General features: G+C 47.1%; 4 non-coding genes across 4 annotated transcripts; 3 read left to right on the top strand and 1 right to left on the bottom strand.

The window, feature by feature from the left end:
- The first annotated feature begins 4,657 nt into the window (after positions 1 to 4,657).
- TRNAV-AAC (transfer RNA valine (anticodon AAC)) lies at positions 4,658 to 4,730 on the top strand. Its single transcript has one exon. It is a non-coding gene; the product is annotated as a tRNA-Val (tRNA).
- A 2,629-nt stretch (positions 4,731 to 7,359) lies between these two features.
- On the bottom strand, positions 7,360 to 7,433 carry TRNAN-GUU (transfer RNA asparagine (anticodon GUU)). Its single transcript has one exon. It is a non-coding gene; the product is annotated as a tRNA-Asn (tRNA).
- A 688-nt stretch (positions 7,434 to 8,121) lies between these two features.
- On the top strand, positions 8,122 to 8,193 carry TRNAH-GUG (transfer RNA histidin (anticodon GUG)). The gene has a single exon. It is a non-coding gene; the product is annotated as a tRNA-His (tRNA).
- A 10,899-nt stretch (positions 8,194 to 19,092) lies between these two features.
- On the top strand, positions 19,093 to 19,163 carry TRNAG-CCC (transfer RNA glycine (anticodon CCC)). Its single transcript has one exon. It is a non-coding gene; the product is annotated as a tRNA-Gly (tRNA).
- The last annotated feature ends 2,508 nt before the right edge of the window (positions 19,164 to 21,671 follow it).

Here is a 21,671-nt window from a genome sequence, read left to right as displayed (position 1 = left end):
GTGAGGATTTTTAGGTTTGGGGGAAACTAGACAAAACGACCACATACTGTTGAGAATGTCACACACTCAGGGGCACCTCAGCCGGGTAGGTGTGACCCCCAGATCGGTCCCATTTTCCTTTCAACGCATTGTTTGTGGAACTCACTGAAATATGCGTTATATGTCGCAGGGGGACTACCTCAATGCGGTTTTGTGGAAAGACAGAGAGAGAGATCAGGCTCAACGCTGAATACAACAAAGCAAAGTGGGAATTTATAGCCAAGAAGCACGGTGAGGGTTAGTGAATGGAACATTACTAAGAGGAAACATCAGGAGTAAGGGGAGATTATGGCTAAACCAAGCTAAGGGATTCTTACTGAATGCTGGCCAAAGTGATCAAGCATCAGCTGGGGTATGGTGGTGGAGGAGGAGGAGGAGACTATCTTGGGGGGGGGTTCTGTTTAAAATGACTTAGCAGGATTCTTGCTAAAATTGGACAACGCAAACACAAACTCTGAAGTCTGAGAATCAAGACCTAGTTGAGAAGAGAGTTCAGAGGAGCCTGACGTAGCGTTTGGTCAAGGAGAGAATATGTGTCAACAATCAGAGCTCTCATACATTGCTGGTGTAACTATAAAGTGGTACAACCACTTTGGGAAACATTTAGGCAGTTTCTTATAAAATTAAATCTCCACCATGCCTCTTAAGTATTCAACCAAGAGAAATGGAAGTGGGGCGGGGGGGGGGGTGGCTGGGGGAGTAATGTGCCCACAAAGACACGTATAAGAAGAATGTTCATAGAAGCTTATTCATAACAGCCCAAACGGGAAACAACCCAAATGCCCAATATCAGCAGAATGATAAAGAAATTGGAAAATATCTCTGCAATGGACTACTACTCAGGAATAATACTACTTCTTCAGTCTTGCCTGTGCAATAGAGAAATTAGCTTTGCAAAATTCAGTAAATCTCCATTTTGGAGAATCAAAAGCAGTGTCCTGGGGATGGGACAAAAATTCGACCACTGTCCCGCAATTGCTGACATGACTGCCTTACTCTCGTCCCAGCAGCCTTCCAAAACAAGGAAATCCCTGCAGTATACAACATAGGCGCCTGCACAGTACTGCAGCGATAATAATCAAACGTGGAAGGAAAGGAGGGAAGCTCTACCACCTGGGTAGAGCTGTGGGACTAGCCAAGCAGCTGAGACCCCTCTGTGAGAGAGCAGGACTGGCTGAGGCTCTTATTCTCTTGGTGAAGGTGTTGGGATCTGATGAGGAAGCAAAGGCAGCTGCACAGCCAGCCCCACCCCGGAGTACCCGCGGCTGAATTGACATTCAACTCTATCTAGGCAGATGGAGAAAGGCATTCAGAATTGTTATTAGATGTGAGATCTTATGAAATCTGTTTATCGCTACAGGGAAATAAAGCAGATGATTTTATGGTATAATGGTTATTCTCTAACCTGTGCTGTCCTATAGTGTAGCCAATAGCCACATGAGAGTATTTAAATTTAAATTAATTACATATTATGAGGTAAGAAAAGAAATATTCAACATCTCCACACTAGCGGCATTTCAAGCACTCAGTTGCCACGTGTGTCTAGTGGCAACTGTATTAGATAATGCAGATCTAGGTCATTCATCTAGCGAGTCAGTACACATAAGATTTTTAAATTTCAAGGTCCTGACTTCTCACTCAACATTCGATTCATTCTAGTCCATTTTGTTCATCCCTCGTACCAGTAGCTCCTGGGTCTGTACTGATCTCTATGTGGTCTCTGAACTTTGATTGAGAGGACGACTTTAGTGGTTCCCTCGGCTGGAAAAGAAGAAGCATTCCATACCCTAAGGGCTACTATAGGGCAGTGGTAAACCAGGCACAACCAGGGTTTTCTCACATTGGTCTCTCCAGCCCCAGTGCTGCTCTAGATTGCTCTAAAGGCTGCCCCTGCCCAGACCTCCAGGGAATGTTTGTGCTAACTCACGAGCTCTGCTTATTACCTCTGCTATTAACCATGATAACACCTGTTTTCTTTGTATTTAATTTTAGAATTACATCCTGCTTGTGGCAATTCATAGTGGTATTTCAGTTGTGGTAGTGAGAAGTAATTAATTTTAAAAATAAATTTTCCAAGTAAAAAGGTGAATCAAAGCATGAAAAATATCAGGTAATCAATGATAAAGATACATGGATATAGCTAAATATGAAAGTGATCTGTTCATTAATGAACTTAGAAAAGCATGCTTTTGTCTGATTTCTATGGGATGTCCTCCCTACCTCTTTTCCCTCGAGGAGCGCTTCCTCTCGCCTGAAGTCAAGAAGGCAGGAATGCTTAGCTGTTCCCTCTACAACTTGAACACAGAAGGCACTATCACCTTTTTCTGGGAACTCCCTAGTTCAGATCAGGAAAATCAAGGCCCATAAAGACATCTGGTTGGAGATGTGATTGCATCCTCCCCAGAGCCATAGAGTCTGTTTCTTAGGAAGACTAAATGGTTCTGTTTAGTCTCTCTCTTCTTCATTGTATTAATTGGTTCTGAGTGTTTTGTAGGCCTTCCTTTCAATCTTCTTTTTCTCTTTGAAATCTTGGAGGTTGAACAAGAAGGAGAGGATGCAAATCTTAGTGAAGTTTTCTCAGTTACCCCTGAGCATGGTGGCCAAGGGAAAGGGCGCTGGAGGCAGACTGCCTGGGTCTGAGTGCTGGCTCTCACTGTCACGGGGGTGGGACCCTTAAAAGGGTAGCTCAGCTTTTCAGTGTTCTCGTCTGCCACAAGGAGGTGGTAATATCCTACACTATCTTTTAGGGTTGTTATGTGGACTTAATAAGTTCTTGCACAGTAAAGCCCCGAGGAACAGTGCTGGTCACACAGTGAAGCTCCGAGAAATCTGGTATTATTTCCACTTCTAACTGTACCACTGCTGACTTTCAACATTCCCCAGATAAATGAGTGTTTAATGGTTTAACTGATCTCTTCTGCCCCATATTAGTGATCACCAACTGGAAAAGTGGTTGGTTTTGATGTTGATCTAAGTGGTGATCTAACTGCAATGGGGGACTGGATCCAACTTCATCAGTTTCTTGGACCTTGGACAGGCATGATGACTGTTTAGCTCACGGTAGACAATATTTTGCACATGCTTCCAGCAAGAACTTTCAATATACAGTCAGTTAAGTATTATAAGAAAAGTCCAAGTATGTACCAGTGACCCAGTCTTTTTGGTTGCTTTTGTTTGTTTGTTTGTTTTGTTTGTAAGAAATCAAAGGAGGGAAATATACTTTATCTGGAAGTTGTAGAAGATTTCCTCTCTCGGTTATGGTGCAGTGTTTGTAGCAAAGCAGCATTCACCCTGAAAATAACCAAATAAAGTCTGGCTTAAAGAAATTCTGTTTGAGGTCATTGGAGAAATACCTATGCAGCGAGGACCCACAGGATCAGCTCCAGAGAGAGAGAGAAGGAGAGAGAGAGAGAGAGAGAGAAGCTCATTGGAACGAAACTGATTCTCTACCTTTTCCCCTTAGGGCATTTGCCAGTTCTTGGCAAGGCACAAGCGACTGGGAAGCTGGGGACAGGGCAGCTGCTGAGGGTCAGGGAAAACAGCAATGCTCTAAGTAGTGTCAGAAATCTGGTGAGCAAAAAAATGAGGAGGAGGAGGGTGAGGAAGAGGGGAGGGGTGGAGGAGGGGAGAAGGAGGGGAGGGGAGGGGGAAAGGGAGGAGAAGACAGGGTAGGAAGAAGAGAAGGGAGATGAGAAGAAGAAAAAGAAGGAGAAGAAAGAAAGAAATGTGGAGCTGTCCACGTATTCCGACTTAAGGAGCCAATATCCTGGAGTGGCTTGAAGAGTGTGCTGGATGCTTGCTTCAGGATTTCCCCTTAAGACATTTGCAAATTAAGCCATGTGCGTGTATGACGCTATGAGGGCAAGCAGAGTGTGGCTGAAAGAGAGTGGAATTTCCACCAGCATCATGGTACGAAGGAGATAAAAATGCAAGTTCAGAATTCCGCAAGGGGCAGGACCCAAGGAAACACCTCAAGGTCTCAGGTGGGAGCCCTAGCCGTCTAGAGCACGGCACTGTGAGCAAACTAGCTATGGACTGAGACTTCCCTGCAAATCTGCTCAGTCAAGGACTGGATTGAGGCGATCTTCCCCTCTGCTGCCTGCTGGGGGAGAGGGTGCACAATCTTCACACAAAGATAACATCATGACTCTATATATGATTTTTCACACAACAGGTTCATCCTTCAGTCACAATATTCTAGGACTATAAAGGAACAGAAGCAAGGAAACGTGGAAGTTGACTCAACAGATGATTGAGATATTGAAGTTATCAGGTAGGAACTTAAAGTGATACGTTTTAACTGTTCAGAAAATAGATGACAGGATCAGTCTTTTTCACCAACGGTAGAGAATCTATTTTAAAGAACCAGTGGAAATTCCAGGAGCTGGGGAGTCAGCAGCGGCGACTCCTGCCCTCGGGTGCTTAGTTGTGGAACTGGAGAAACTGCGTTGGATGCAGGATCCCGAAGTTAAGCGAGAGCCTCTCAGGAGTCACAATCTTCTCGCTTGAGGTGTCGCTGGTGCTTCCCGGTTTATTGTTCACTTTAAAACGTTGGTGACCACGATACTGGTGGCAGGACCTCTGGTTTTCATGGATATAGCTGATAACCTTCAGCACTGTTTCCGTAGTGTAGTGGTTATCACGTTCGCCTAACACGCGAAAGGTCCTCGGTTCGAAACCGGGCGGAAACAAACTGGAGTGCGTTGGCCTTTTTTCCTAAAATTTACCTTCCCATTTAAAACATGAAAAGGGGGCGAGGGGAGTGAGGTGTAGGGACCTGCGCAGCTGCATTTTCCATCCACAAGATACATGGTCCGAGTTCAGTTGCTGCCTGAAAGCCGACTCTCCTGATAACCAGACAATTTTGTATGCATCACAGGAGTTTAAGAACTTCTGTCTAAACACTACTTTATGTTGTCTTCCGGATTTTCTAATGATGTGGAAAGTATTGCTGGCACAGTATTCTAGCGTGTACACGTCTTGGATTTATTTTCTCTTCAAAATGCTCATGACACTGAACGGCCTAAATTTCCTCTTCTGGTTTTACTGAGCCAATAAGCAAACTTTAATTCCAATAGCTATTGAAGTTCATAAAATTTAAAATTATGTGTTCCAGTAAAATACATGTGCCCTAGAATATCTTTTAAATAAAGATTACGTCTCAGAATTCTGTAAAATCATAGCGACTTAATTATGTCAGTTACAATTTGGGGGTAAACTGTTTTAGGCGTCACCCAATATATGATTCTAACATGCATTTCTCTATTAGGATTCGGTTCGAGTTGCCATTTTAAGATCTATTGTTCTCGTTAAGTTCTCTGGCTGATATTAAATTGAGTTAATTAATGTATAATCTTTGCCTGGAGAATATCTAATTAAGACAGGAAAAACAAAACACTGTCCAACTTGGTATAATGCTGCCGCATATTTTTATAGACTGCAGAGTGGTCAAAGTTTCACAGGTTAGGAGGAGTTGTGGGAATCGTTAGGGGATGGTGGTGAACGCAGCCATCATGTCACCTGAAGAAGTGTAAAACGGACCCCAAAAACCATGAAAGCAAGATCCAAAGGGATCCAACTGTTTACAAGTTGCTTAACTGTACCCCAGAAGAAAACTCAAGAAGATTTAGAGGAATACCAAAATAGCCAGTGCCCAAGAAGGGAAACTTTGACAATGTCTGGCATCCAATCAAAGAACGCCAGGCATACAAGGAGGCAGGAAAACATGAGGTGTAAGGAGGAGACTAATCAATCAAAACTGAACCACAACTGACATGATGTTAAAATTAGCAGAGAGGACTTTAAGACAGTTATTATGACTGTGTTGCATATGTCCCAAGAGTTAAGTAGAAATGTAGAACACATACAAATGGCCAGAATCAAACTTTAGACATGGAAATAAATGATAACATCTCATATTATGTAATTCACCAGATGGAGTTAATAGTAGGTTAGACATTGCAGGGGGAATTAAAAAAAAAAAAGAAAAAAAAAAGGATCAGGGAACGTAAAGCCATGAACGACTGACAGTATCCAAAATGAAACTACAGCAAAAAAGTATTTTAATGAACATAGCATCATTGAGTGGTAAGGTATGTTTAAAAGGCCCAATATATGAGTAATTTGGAGTCCCTGAAAAGACCAGAAGAGAAGGAACAATTCTTGCAGAAACACTGACAGAAAAATTTCCAAAGAGCCAAATGAACAGTATGAGTACAAGAAACACAAAGCAAAGCACACTTAGCCACATCATAATTAAACTGCGCATTACTCCATTGAAATAGAACAATATCTCCAAAGCAGTGAGGGAAAAGACACAGTACATACACAAAACAAAAATAAAGATTATGTCGGATTTCTCATCAGAAGCAGTGAGAAGACAGTGGAGCAACATCTTTAAAGAACGTGGAATTCTATGCCTCCTCCCCAAGAAGTGTCTTTCAAAAATGAAAGTGAATAATGACATCTACAGACATACAAATGCTGGAAGAATTCATCACCCGCTGACCCACACTATAAGGAATGTTAAAGGAGTCCACTGACATCAGATGGAATTCTGCAGCTACGCAAAGGGGCGAAGGACAACAGAAAAGCTATCTGCCGGGGAAAATACCTAAGATTTTTCTTATTATTTAAGTCTCTTTAGAAACATGGGACCGATTTTTCTAAAGTAATAACGGTGGATTGTGGGGTTTAGGACACATGCAAAGTAAGATGCATGATGACAATAGCATAACGGCCGGCAGGGAAGGAATGCGAAGAGGTGTGGCATCGCTTGAAGGCAGACTGTGGTAAGTTACAGAAGTCTGTTATAAAGCCTCAAGCAGTCGCTAAAATAAGAAAGAGTGATACCTCATAAGCCAGCAAAGGAGCGAAACTGGAATCATATACGAACCATGTAAGCACTATGTGATCGAGCAACTGCTTCTCCAGGACTCTTCCCTCTAAGAAGAACTTGTACAAGTGGCTAAAGATACCTGTACAAGGATGACTGCAGCATTATTTGTAACCGTGAAATCGTAGAACCAACTTAATTTCAAAAGTATATGGAAAGGGTTAAATAAATACTACTACGTGCAAACAACGGATGGAAGAAAGTCCATCGTGAAAAGGAATTCAGAAAGTAAGGATGCCAGCCGTACTCTTTCGATGATTTCCAGGCGACCTCTTCCGATCGCACCTTATGTCCTCGTGTGGTGAACACGACACGGGGGACAGGAGGGTAGTACTGGAGGAGACTTTTTCGGCCTTTACGGGAGAGGGTGTGCAGAGCAGAAAGAACCACGAAGCCTTTATTTTGTAAAAGAGGCGGAAGAAAGGCGTCCCTGGGTGGGCTCGAACCACCAACCTTTCGGTTAACAGCCGAACGCGCTAACCGATTGCGCCACAGAGACACACGAGCGCCACTGCCCTCTCATCCCCGTGGCGATCAAACACCGCTTCCGCGCCAGGCGGAGTCACTCGCCTTTCGCAGGACAGCGGCGACGGCTCCAAAGCCTCGGACAACCGCAGACGTGGAGTCGACGCAGCGCGTTCGTTCCGTGGAAAAGCTGTGCGTCGGGCGATTCCGAAGGCAGAAGGGCAGCCGAGCGTCCCCGCCGCAGATGCCAGCGCCCCGGAGACGCCCCGTGCCTGAGACGAGGGGGCCCCCGAGGGAAGCTGAACGCCGGGTTTGGCTCCGTGACGGCTCCCCGTTCGCTCCGCGGGCGCTGCCCGCCCTCTGCTCGGCCTCGGTCGGTGGGGCGCGAGCCGGAACCAGGAGGAGCTGGGGAGGGTTGGTCCAAAGGGCAAACGCGAAGAGGCGGGTAAGAAGCCGGCGAGGTGGGCACGAGGACAACTTGACTTCCCAAGAGGCCTGTGGAGAGGCACGTGCTGGATTAAGGGAGATGAGAATTGGGTTTTGGTTTGGTTTGGTTTGATCATCATGTACCAGAATTGAGAGGAAGGCAGTGGAAAACGGAGGGAGGGGATGAGAGAAAAATATGAATACCTACAGTTGTCCAGGCACAGCGCAGTAATTGGAATGATTTTACGTCAACATCGTAAGAGCAAGAACTCCTCCCGCTGCGGGGTTTGTGGTGCGCCGTGATCGTATAGTGGTTAGTACTCTGCGTTGTGGCCGCAGCAACCTCGGTTCGAATCCGAGTCACGGCACCCTCCTCTGTCTCACGTGGCACGGCGGTTCCCCTTTTACTTTGTCTTGAAACTTGCACCGGCCTGGGGACCCGTGAGCACTGCTTTCCCCAGGCCACCTGGCGGCGGGAGGTCAGGAGAAGGGAAGGAAACCTCACACAGGGCACTCACCTCGTGTCTGAGCAGAAGGAAACCCAGGGCAGCGGTTTCTCTTCGGTCCTGCTCCAAAACAGGGAAGCCCGGCAAGGAGCCTCCTGTGCTGTAACTGGTGAAAAATGTTGTTTCTGTGTGACTCAAAATCTGCAGGATCTTAAAGACCAGATAAAAAATTTTATCAGATAGGTGACTCCCCCTCTCTAGACCTGTTTTGCTGGTTTAATCTTGGCTCCTGGGAATCTCTGCTCCGAGGACTTTTTCAATCCTTGGCTATTGTTCCCTTTAGAGTCACCGAAGTAACCTCTCTAGTGCCTTTCCATACTCTCAAGGATTTTAAATGCCTGTCGGCAGCCACTCACAAGACAAATGGTATCCATCAGGAGTGGACAACTGGAAGACCTTAACAGTCACCGCAGAAATGATGATAACGGTGACTACGGCACCCTCCGCCCTGACGACCCAGCTAGTGGAGACAGCGAATATGTGTGATTCTTCTGCCTGACTACATCAATGCTGGTACCCGAGAGTACCGTTAGACTGAGAGCATGACCAAAAGCGGGGAACTGTTAAAAATCAAACACAAGTGGAGATCACACTTGAAAATTCCCTGAGCAGACAAACCCGTTTAGTCATACAAGGAAGAGCTCATTTAGCTTATTTTGCAAAACAAGTGAAACTTACCTTGGGCCACTTCTTGTTTATGCCTCTCAGAATCATAAACAAAGCCTAAAACTGTTTGCCAAAATTGATGGGAGGTAACCACTTTTAACCAATTCCCTATCACGAGGAAAACTCTAACGTTATAACCGATCACTGCGAAGGACAAAACAGACACCGCCTCCTCACAATATAAGTTGCTTTCTAACAGTGTACCACCTCTGAGCCTCCTTCCATATTCTGTTGGAGTGCTCCCAGTTCCTGAACGGTAAACCTTCACTAATTACTGTTTCGGTGATCACCAGTGGTTTAACTTCTGCTATTTGTGAACTTTGACGGTGCCTCGACATTTTCATCTACCAGATTGGACCAGCAAGGGAACTGCACATCATACTGTTGTTGTCCCATGCGCCTGGACTTAGTGACTACTCAGGCAGTCACGCAGAATCATTAAAATCATTGCCATTGTCCTCTGTTTTATTTCTTAACAATCACTGTCCAGACTCCTTTCACTTTACCTTTGCCTCTTCTAGAATGTCATGGAAATGGGATCGTAGTGCACACGCTCTTGCCTGAAAACCTCTTCCTCTTTGCACAACGTCTCTGCCTTTATCCATTGTTGAGTAAAGCAGATACCATTCCTCTTTCATTGCTGAGTTGTATTCCATGGCAGTAACATAGCACAGTCTGTTTACCATTCACTGGATAATGAGCATTTGAGCTGTATCCAGTATTGGCTATTGTGAATAAAGATGCTTTGAACAGTCTTTCCACAAGAGACTTTTTGGACATAGGTTTTCATTTCTCTTGGTGAAGAATTGCTGGTACCAAAGAGTAGTATATGCTCCACTTCATAAAAACCACCAAAGCCTTTTCCAAAGCGGTTGTACCATTTTATGTTACCACCAACAATATGACACTTGTGGTGATTCCACATCTTTGCCAAGATTGTTGGTGTTTCCTCTCCTTATAATTTTAGCCACGCTACTAAGAGTAGTGGTATCTCAATGTGGTTTAATGTCCGTTTCTCTGACTGCTAAAAATATTGAACACTCCTTGTGTGCTTTTTTGGCCATGTGCATATCTTCTTTTCTGAAGTATCTGTTCACATTTTTAAAGCCATCTGAAAAAAAGTGGGTTTTTTGATCTTTGAAAAACTTGTTACTGGGTTGGAGGAGCTCATTATACATTAAAATGACAGGCGGTGAGTGTTGTCAGCTATGTGCTGTGAATATTTTCTCCCTGTCTCTAGCTTGCTTTTCCATTTTAGTGGCCTCCTTGGATGAGAAGATACGGCTAACGTTGTTGAAATCTAATTTATCATTTGTCTTTGTTTTATACATTCTTTGGGTCCTGGTTAGTAACTCTTTGCCTACCACCAAATCACGAAGTATCCTTAAAAAGCCTTATACCTTTAACTTTTATGTCTTGGTCTATGATGCACTTAAGGTTGACTTTTGTGTGTAGTGTGAGATAGAAATACAGCTGTCCCCCCTCCTCCCAATATGGAACCTATTTCCTTTCCCCATTGAACTGCTTTTCTTGAAAACTCATTCACTAATTGAGATATGGGTCGGTTTCAAGTCTCTCAACTCAGTCCATTTTCTAGCTGTGTACCCTGATGCCACCTGCACACTGCTGGTCTGTGTTGGGGGTGGGGGCGGTGATAGTAACTCTTAAGGTCAGGTAGTGCAAGTTTCCCCATTCCATTCTTTTCCACACAGAGCGATACATTTTGCAACATGTAATAACTCAGGTAACCATCCCCCAGGTCAAGATATGCATGCCATCACATCATCCTTCTCATTTCCTTGTGGGACACAGGCCCTCCCTGCCATGTACTGGCTGCCCCCTTGTGGCCAAAGAGCCTCTATTGTACCCTCTGGGGAGAACAAACACCCAGTTGCCTGCAGGGCGGCTGAACCGTGCGAGAAAAATCTACAAGACTCAAAACAGTCGGGATTATAGGATGCAGGGGCAGGGGCGGGGGCGGGGGCGGGGAGGGTGAGGGGGCGTCGGGAAGTTAGCTCACTTTTCAGGCCTTTGGTCTTAGAGAAAGTTTCCTTTAGTAATTCCTAACCATGGAAAGTACAAAGCTTTGTGCTGCTTAACATTTCCTCTTCTTTCTAGGCAGAGAGAGTCCCATGGAGTGTACCTAATTTGTGAATTTGTTCGCTGGGTGCGATGTTGAAAACTGGAGGCTGAGGGAGAGCTCTATCATGTTTTGTTTTGTGCGAATAAAAGAAAATGAGGAAGAAGTGGAGATACAGAGAGGGGAATAATAGGCTGGAGCCTGAAAAGCAATCGTAGGGTCTGGCCCTGGATGTCAGGTTTTGGAGAAAGAGAAGACATTGATGAGCATATCCAGGGAAGGACTTCGTTGGAAAGAGCAGACACTTAAGGCTATTTTATGATGTTTTCCATTCGTTCATATGTACTTCTCCTTTCCCATCTTTGTAGATAAGGCACAAGTGAGCTTGATACGTTCATGGCTTTTTGGAATGCATGCTTAAACATAAGTGACTACCATACTTCAAATATTGATCTGTGAACCTCCTAGACTCCTCTTAGGTGCCACCAACTGTGCATTAAAAGTAAAATGGGTCCAATCTGGGGACTCTACCAGGGAAAGTGCAATTAACTTTCAACGGGTGGGTGAGAGAGAAATGAGACAGTCTCAACAATGGTTGCTTTCCTTACTGCAGTGGTTTTCATATATGCTCCACACTCGATCGATCGATCCTTTCCCCAAATCCTTTCCTCCTTTTCTCAAGCAGTTGAGAAAAAGAACTCAGTTAGTTGCATCCTGGAAATGCACGGAATTCGTGGCTAGGGAAGTTCAAGTACTCCCAAGTGGGAAGATTGGGGACTGCCTACTCACTGGTACCCGGGCCATCGTTGTCTGCTGTGTCTACTTGGACTGGACTGGACAAGGGGACTCCACTCGCCTTCGCCAGCCACGGGGAGGACGCGGTTCCAGAGGCGGTCAACTTCATGGTAACTCCAGACCCTGAAACCTCATAAGATTTTTCTTCACTTTCCCTTTCATGTCTCTTCTGTCTGCCCAATGAGAGAGGATTCACTGCCTTTCTCTCTCAGTCAGGACCCTTTTGAGCGTCCCTTGTGGACAGGACTGAAGTGGCCCTCTGGTTCCCCCTAGGTGTCCCTGCTGGCTTGGGCGTCTCCGGAGCTCAGGCGGGCCCAATACAGAACCCCCGGCTGGTAGGACCGCGGGGAGCCCAGGAGGTTGCACTAGCGGTGGTGGAGGTGGGGGCCCCAGGCGGCATGCGTCACAGTCAAACCCTATTCTTCCCCCGTGCACCTCCTCCTCGGGGATGCGCGGGGCAGCTGGAATAAAGCGGCCCCTAAAGCTTCTCTGCCGGCTGAACCCAAAGAGGCAAGAAGTTCCAGAAGGGGCAAAAGGAACCTCACTGAGCAGACTCAGACTTCTTCCTGGCTGCTTCTCCTGGGCAGGCTCAAAAGAAGCTGATTTCGAGGATGGAGCCAAAGAAAAGGCTTCATGGCAGAAAACCCCACGATCTCGACAAACATGAAAGTCTTAAATCCTAACGTCTAGATGAGCAGGGGGCCAAGTTGAAATCCACCTCGTGCCCTCATCAGGAGAGTCATCTGCATGAGTTCAGAGGCCAGGAACAGGAGCGACTGTGCACATCTGTGGTTCTCAAACGGGGGCGATTTGGGCTCCCACCCTCATCCCCGGCCCCCTCTGTGACACTAGGCCTTGTCTGGAGACATTTTTTATTGTTAAGACTGGGGGAAGGGGGACGGAGAGTTTCTCCCTGGCATCCAGTCAGCAGAAGCCAGGGGTGTCCGAAAACATGCTTCGGTCCTCAGGTGGAACCCTCCCCCACAAAAATGATCCCGTCCAAAATATCAACGCTGCGGAAGTTGAGAAACCCCGGTGTAGATCAATGTCCACACACTTGAGAGAGGAGAAAGCACGAATTCCTGACTACTTGGATGTGGGGTCTGAGGAAAACCGTGGCATCAGAGAGAACTCCAAGATCGTTGACCTGGGTATAGAGAAGGATGGAGTTGGCATGGACTAAGGCGGGAAAACTGCAGGTGCAGCAGGTTGTAAGGGGGAAGATCTGTTATCAAACGGCATTCGGGTCCTCTGGCCCATTGCACAGCAAAGCCAATCAACGGACACCAGGTTGTGGTAAGGAAAGTACAGCGTTCATTGCAGGGTGCCCAAGCAAGGAGAACGGGCAGCTAATGCTCAAAAAACCCGAAATCCTGGATGGCTTTCAGGACAGTGTATTTAAAGACAGTGTGAGGGAGAGGTTCTCAGGGTGTGTGATCAGCTCCCACACAATTCTCTGGCTGGTTGATGGTGAGGTAACAAGGTGAAGTTTCAGGAATCAACATCATCAATCTTCTGGCTCTAACTGGTCTGGGGTCTATGTGCTTGTGGTCAGCAGTTTCCATCTGGTGGGGAATCTGGGTTCTGTAAAAACAACTTGGGAATGTGCATCAAACAGTGTTATCTATGTCCTTCAGAGAGGAACTACAGGTCCTGTGACTCTGCTATATGACTGATATATTGTGAAAATTCTTACCAGTTCTCCTGCCCGACTGCTGTTCTTTGTCTCTGCATGTTCTCATTCCTTTAATCATTAATTCTTGGGTCAGACTTCTTGCAACTCAGGGAAGGCTCAGGAGACTGAAGTTTTTCTTTCCGGAGAGCTGGGGACACGACGGGATGGGTTAACCGACAAAGCCCATCCGGGGATTGCTCGCCTTTAGATCCGGAATCCAATTTAGCACCTTGGAGCCTGGCTTACAAGGGTTTTCCATCCAAGCCGTCTCCGTTGCTGCATCCACCTGAGTCTTTTTGGACAATGGAGTTGCCGGCTCTCGGGTGCGTGGCCTCTTCTCACCCCGGGCACATTCCCTCCCACCTCCTCCAGGCCACTGGGCCCCTCGCACGCTCCCCGGGCTCCCGTGACCTTCTCTCCACACGCGGCCACCTCACAAAGACGCGTCACAAGGGTAGTTCTCAAGGCTAGGTGCGGCCGTGATGAGGCAACTCGTTCGGGACATGCGGACCCGGCAGGCCCCGCGGGCGTTCGGGCTCCTTTTTTAGAGGAAGCACGGAGGGCACGGCCTTAGCTAAGGCTTTCTGGAACGACGGATGACCCCTCCGGAAGGCTCAAGGCCTTCCAGAGCAAAGAGAAAAGGTCACTGTTGTCAGAAGCAAGGAGAAAAGCCAACTACCAGCAGCTCCCTGGTGGTCCAGTGGCTAGAATTCGGTGCTTTCACCGCCGCGGCCCGGGTTCGACTCCCGGTCAGGGAAACCTTTTGGGCAGCTTTCCATCCCCTGAATTGTGTGCTGGGGTGCTCCCCGCACCGAGGAAAACCAGAGTGGCCGATTGTCAGGGCACCTAGGTCGTGCTTATCTCCAGGGCAGCCCTACCCCACCCGCACATCGCCACATCCCCTCATCTCCACCGCACAAGTGGCTTTCGAGGGCTTCCGAGCATCTTGCTCAGATTTACACAGCCCTGCAGAGGTTCAACTCCCTGTGCGGTTCAAACCCACGCCCGTTGCCACCCGCGGCGCAGGTCACGTTGAGCTCTGAATAACCGAGAGAGGCCAAGCCGAGTCTTGGTGTTAGTATCAATAGATGCCTTGGATGAAATGCTTATTAGGCGCTCGGCAGAGGTGCCTGGAGGCGATATCCACGAGGGTTGAGAGGAAGGTGAGCGCTGGGTCGGATCCTCGAGGGTTGTTCCACTTGCAGATTAAGCGGTGAAGGGAGTTAACATCAGTTAACTGACCCAACAAAGGCAGCAGGTGAAGTATGCGCAGAATGGAAAATTGTTACACTGCTGCCGTAAGCAGAAGGTAGGAGTAAAAATCAACACCGCTACGTCAAAACGATGCTACCCACCACAATCAAGTCCCACAGTTTCTACAATGGCTCTTGCATTTAAACCCTGCACACTCTCCCTGACACTGGGTGCGTTTTCCCTTTTCCCTTGGACGCTCACGCCGAAGACCTGTTGGGATAAATGTTGCGTCCACTGTGCGGCAACAGGAGAGAGAGCGAGAGCCGTGGCAGGTGTTGCGGACGGAGCCTCAGAGGCAGCAGGTGGCGTGTGTAGGTGATGAGACAGCGCAGTGGCTGCGGGTCGGTGGGTGGGGCGCCACTGCTGAAAGGCGGTCAGTCTAGTAGGCCGGGCCGCGGGATCTCCTGTGTGTTGGGCAGGCGGGAGTGGGCGATCGGTGGCTTTTCGGAGATCGGTTTGGAAGACAGCGAGGGGAGGGCAAGGTGTTGACCGTGCCTGCGGGGTGTATGCTCATAAGTTACCGGGCACGGGAGAGACTGTGGTCACGAACGTAGTTTTCCCAGGACGAGGCTCGTCTACTGCACTTGGGACGTGCTGATGTAGGGATTTGTGCTAATGAGAGGTTGCGTTCGTGCTCTCCCCTGATACCCCTCGGTTCATGACAGACGACGTCTCTTCCGTGGTGTCTCGCTGCGCTCCGCTCCCTGGGCGCAGGGCGAGAGGCGCACCCCCAGCCAGCGCTCCACAGCTTGGGAAATCGGGTCTGCACCCGCATCTTCCCGGCTTTCCTATTTTGTGAGCAAAGTGTATGGATGGGTCCTGCTTCTTGAGCCACGCCTCCTGTCTGTTCACAAGTGCAGGACGTGCCTTCTCCTCTAGCCCGCTGCCGGCCACGCGCGTGTGTGTGCGCGCGCCGGGCCCCCGCCCACTGGGCACCGCTCTAGTCTGGGCAGTTCCCGCAGGCTGGCCGGCAGGCATCTGCAGGAGAAAGGCCACGCGGCCGCGGTGTTGCGAAAGCGTGGGAACGTCGCCCGAAGGCCTCGCGCTCCACAGTCCCTTGGGGGCTAAATCGGAAGGAGGCACCCCTTCCAGGAACAAGGAGGCCCGAGGCCTGCCTTCGCAAGGAGGCTCCCGGAGCCGGCGCGCAGTATCCTTGCCTGGGCTAGCCAGCCCTTCTGGCCTTCCACCCGGCCTCGCCTTCCGCCTTCTCCTCTTCCACCCCAGCTATGTTCCTGCGGAGAGTTAGCGCTCCCTCCACCCGCCCCTCGGCGCCCCCCGCCCCCCCTGCCCCACCCCCGCCCTCAGAAATGATCTAGCTGCCTCTCCGGTGCTTACGGCGGGAGTTGGATCAGTGTTTTCCTGCAACGGGAGGAGAGAGAACCTGCGGCGGCAGGAGGCAACCCGTTCCCTTGCTGGTTCTCTGGGCTCAGCCCATCGAGGGGCCTAGCTCAGGGGCCTGGGTCTCGCGCGGCCCGGGGAGCCGGCCAAGTTGGCGTCTCTCCCACTGCTCCTCAAGGAATAGTAGGAATATCCTGTGGGGTCCACTCTTACCTTGAAGAGGCACCCGGGAAATCATCCAACAGAAGGCCGGACGCTGCGCAATGGACCACTTCGGAGCAACGCTTCCGTCGGTCTGTCCTTCCCTCCTAGGGCTTTGGGGAGCGGAGAAATCATCTAGGACGACGCGCTCTTCAGCGTCCTGTCTGAGACAAAAGAAGGAAGGAGGGTGTCTTCCAAGAAGGCAGCAGAGCCTAAGCCTGTGGTCGCAGAGAGGCTTATGAAGCAAGAGCGCCCTCTCTCGACCAGGGTTATCCAGCTGCTACGCAAAACTCACCTGGCTGAGGCCTCCTCCTCCCCTCCTCCCCCTCTTCCCCCTCCTCTCCCTCCTCCGCCCCCCCCGCCTCCTCCCCCTGCTCCGCCCGCCCCTCCTTCGCCTTCCCCTCCTCCTCCCCCCTTCCTCTTCCCCCCTGTTTGTTTTCTATCCTGGGGTTCCTTGAGTGCCTACCTTCCTTTGTGCCACGGGACCTCTCACCTCCGCCGGAGGGCTGCAAAACATACAAACAAGCAAAGAAACAAAACCAAAAACATATCCTGTTGAGGGCAATTTCTTAAAGTCTTCTAGGGAATTAACTAAATTGGCACATTTGCCATTTTCCTCCCTTTACCGCCGCCCCCTCTATTGGAGAGTAAGAACGACACAAATTGCCCTCAACAGGATTTTTTTTTTTTTTTTGCAGCCCTCCAATACCGTGAAGAGAGCATGTTTTTGAAGCCCCAAGTGTGTCTGCTGGATCTCTGCGGTTTGGAATACTTGAAACTGAAACCATTGTTACTGTTATCCTTTCTCCTATCCTATCCTTGGGCTACATCGCACGTGGAGTGGGGATGAAGAAAGGAAGGTCACTGAAGGACTGTAGCTGTGACGGGAGAGGCCTCAGGGGCCCAGGGAGGGGGACGTTTGTGGGGAGGAATTCGTGCAGAGATGAAGGAAGTTGAGGAGTGAGGCCTCTGACCTTGCTACGCCTGAGTTTGCCAGTCTTGGTAAAATTCAGGACAAGGAACGACCTGTCTGTGCCAAGGATATTGCCCATGGAAAAGGGGAGAGGCAACCAAAGAAAAGCAAGCATTGGCCTAGAATCAAACCCGGTTCTCCCACATGGGAGGTGAGAATTCTACCATTGAACCACCAATGTTTCCACCTGTACTGCTCAACTAGGACTCCTCTGGAAGAGGCTCGGGAAGAACTTTGAAAAGAGTTCTGAAAACAACAGGATTCTTTGGTAGACATGCAGAACAAACTGGAAAAACAAACAAACAAAAAAACACCCACAGCAAAGGTTTGCAGAGGACGCTTACGTCAGGCAATGCCATCAAGCTGTGGCTTTCACATCAAAATACCGTGGGCTTCATTTCCTCACTGACGATGCAGTCATTCTCTTTGTCCCCCCATCGCTTGGGGCCCCCAAACCTGTCGAGGCAGAGGGTGGTGTGTGATGCTGACAGGGAACTCACTGGTGTGTTGAGCTTTAGCATTTGTGACTCTGAGACGCATAGGGGGCATTGATTTGTGATTTAGGAGTTGTGAGTTTAAAGTGCAGGTTTGTAGTTTAGAAAGGGGTGTGGGAATACATGTAGATCTGGTTGATGTAGGTGGTAAATGAAAGCATGTTGGCCAGAGCTGGCGTTTGTCTTGGGTGTTGGGCAGAGGGCAGATAGAGCCAAAGCTCTTCAAGGTCAAGGGGATGGTCGTTTTCCTTGTTGAGTTCAAGTTTATGACTCAGCCTCCACCTAGCTTGGCTTCTCAGCAAGAGGAGCATGACTGCACGTCTGCAGCTCCTATCTTTCAGAAAGTCATAATGATTCCTAAGTCCCAACATATGGCGGAGCGCCCCTCCAGATTCCTTTCTCCAGTGTAATTTCCCCATGGAAAATTTGGAAAGAATTCTCTCTGTATTTCAATTTCATCAGAGGACCAATATGTTAACCTCGACACTATGCTAAAAATTAGTCTGCTCCTTATATAACCAAAACACCAAAGCCTATGCCCCACATGCATCTCAGAGTCACAAATGCTAAAACTCAGCACAACACGGAGTCCCATTTGGGAGATTAGATTCTCCCATATAATCAAACATTGGTTGCAAACAATAGTAATTAATCTTTTAATAATTATGATATATCACATATCCTTCCAAATGCTTTGAACACCTTAAAAAGCAGACACATACTATTGTTATAATGGTTACAAGAATGACTCACTATTCTTGTACAAAAAAATGGTGTGTTTCTTCGTTATCTCTCTTTTGATTCTGGCCCTTTCCTTCTTCTAATTCCAGTCTAATTCTGCTTCTGTTTCTTATTTCTTGCCTGGATGAGAATTTCACTTGCCTAACCTAGCAAGTTGGATTATTTTCTCAGACTCTCTAAGGTAAGAGTTTGAGGTCGACAGTTGCAGGTATAGGGTCATAAAAAAGGGATCTGGATGAAATTCCGATGTTTTTTCGGCAGGGATCTGTTGTACGGTTAGAAGGAGCCTTTTTCAGAGTTGTGGTGTGAGCTGACGAAGCCGATATTTTGATATTTTCATTTGAATGTTCCCACTTCATGCTGTTGCCTGCTTGTAGGCCTTTTTCACAAGGCTCTGCTCCGAGTGCCTGTCAGTCTGTGAGCTCTGTCTTTCAAAGACAACGGTGTAGGCCTATTTTGGAACCTCTTTGTTTCGCCGCTGTGGGTCCCTCGGTCGCTCTGGAGATTCTTTCTGGAGAGCCGTCAGAGCCCTGTGCAGAAAGAGGCATTGGTGGTTCAGTGGTAGAATTTTCGCCTCCCATGCGGGAGACCCGGGTTCGATTCCCGGCCAGTGCAGTTTTTCTCCTCTTGATCCCTTTTCCGGCCCAGACTTTTCACTCCTTGGTTTTTGCCTGCTGCACACGCAAGTCCGATGACGTCGTGGTTCTGGCCACAAGGAGTACGAAGATGAGAATTAACAGCCTGAGAATTAACAGCCGAAGGCAGTCCTGAGCGGAAGACATTAAGGACGCGTCTAAATGGGTGCTTTGCAGAGCCCTGAGGCTTTGAGGGAGTAGCATATGGCAGCAACCACCTCGTTGGCCAGTTCGTACCTTTCTACCTGCAAGTGTCCTCCACCTCCTACTCATCCTCCTTCTCCTGCCCCACTTCCTCCCCTCCGTATCCCCCTCTTCCCTTCCCCTCTCCTTCTCCTTCTCCTTCCCTTTCCCCTCCCTTTCCCTCTTCCCCCTCCCTCTCCTCTTTCTCCTTTGCCATCTGTAATGTTCCCTCATTGGGATTTCACTTCTAATATCCCTTATAGGTTATGAATTTGAGCACCCTTACATATTTGTTAAACATTTGGATTTTCTCTTATAGGTTCTCCCCCCACCCACAAGACCTTGGTGATTTTCCTACAGGTCTTTTTCTTCTTGTTTTGTAAGAATTTATTAAATATCTTCAGTACCAGTTGATTATGCTGACTGCAAGGACATTCGCTCAAGTTGTGACTTGTCTTTTTTACGCTTTAGTCTGTGGTTTGATGAACAGAGATGCTTGATGTAGTCCAATTGATCTGTCTTCGTTAAGAAGTGGTCTTTTTTTTCTACATTTTATGATATATTCTTATTAGTTATCCATTATACATATTAGTGTATGTATGTCAATCCCAATCGCCCAATTCATCACACCACCACCCCACCCCCGCCACTTTCCCCCCTTGGTGTCCATACGTTTGTTCTCTACATCTGTGTCTCTATCTCTGCCCTGCAAACCGGTTCATCTGTACCATTTTTCTAGGTTCCACATATATGCGTTAATATATGATATTTGTTTTTCTCTTTCTGACTTACTTCACTCTGTATGACAGTGTCTAGATCCACCTGCGTCTCTACATATGACCCAATGTCGTTCCTTTTTATGGCTGAGTAATATTCCGTTGTATATATGCACCACATCTTCTTTATCCATTCATCTGTCGATGGGCATTTAGGTTGCTTCCATGACCTGGCTATTGTAGATAGAGCTGCAGTGAACACTGGGGTGCATGTGTCTTTTTGAATTATGGTTTTCTCTGGGTATATGCCCAGTAGTGGGATTGCTGGGTCATATGGTAATTCTATTTTTAGTTTTTTAAGGAACCTCCATACTGAAGAACTGGTCTTTTTATCTTATTTTTAAAATCCTTGCTTACCCCTGAGATCATGGAAATACCCTGCTATATAATACCACCTAAAATCATTTTAGGTTTCATTTCGTGTTGAAATGATTTTGGTCGTGGTAGAGGTAGGAGTCACCTTTCATTCCCCTGTCCCGTCCCCAGTGCATGTGATTGAACTGTGTGGTATAATTGTTGAACATTTAAAATGTTTTTAATACCTTTGTTTCTTGAATCCTCAATTTCATCCAATTGAATCCTCCAATTTAGTCTGATTTTAAAATATTTGTATATACCAAATAAACTCAATTCTCTTAATAATTCTAGTAGTTCATCTTTCATCCATGTAAATAATTATAGTAGTCATGTTTCATTTTCACTTATTATACCTTTTCTTTTTCTTGCCTTTCCTCACTGGCTAAGATCTCCATCACAATGGTGAAAAGATGTGGTCAGAGTGAGGCCTATTTGTCTGATTCCTTAGGGTTCCTGATTGGTAAGGGGGTGGGGGTGGGAGCCAGGAGTTTATTATCCACTATAATGTTTGCTGAAGCTTTTTTGTTTGTTTTTGTTTTGGAAGCTATCCTTAGCAGATTAGGGCTGTTCTCTTCTAGCCTGTTATGCTAATGGGTTTTTTTTTTAATGGTAAATCAATGGTGAATTTTTTCAAATACCTCTTCTGTTTTAGTGATTATGATTTCCCTCCTCTACGTTGTTAATGTGGTGAGTTAGATTAATTTATTTTCTAATGATAATCAACTGTTTTCCCAGGATAAGACCAATGTTTCACAATTAAAATATGTATTGCTGGATTCAGTATTTTTTTTTAATTGCAGCAATAAAACAGGTCTGTAATTTATATTTTTCACATTGCCTTTGTGGGGGGGTGTTGGTTTCAACATAAACGCATAAAAAAATGTTGGAGAAATGTGCCATCTTTTAATTCTTTTAGAATATGTATGCTTTGGAGTCATTTCTTCTAATGAACATGTTTTTGGTCCTGGAGCTTTCTTTGAAGGAAGATTTAAAAATTCTGATTTAAAAAATGTAATGCTTGTAGGACTAGTCCATTTTATTTCCCTAAACTCATTACTGGAATATGTTCACTTCCGCTAAATTTTTTTTTTAATACTTTATTTATTTTATTTATTTATTTATTTATGACTGTGTTGGGTCTCTTAGTTTTCGTGCGAGGGCTTTCTCTAGTT

This window comes from Balaenoptera acutorostrata, chromosome 1 (genome assembly GCF_949987535.1).
Source record: "Balaenoptera acutorostrata chromosome 1, mBalAcu1.1, whole genome shotgun sequence".
Taxonomy (NCBI): Eukaryota; Metazoa; Chordata; class Mammalia; order Artiodactyla; family Balaenopteridae; genus Balaenoptera; species Balaenoptera acutorostrata.
The sequence above is the reverse complement of the archived record's forward strand: the minus strand, read 5'-3'. Positions and strand labels throughout refer to the sequence as shown.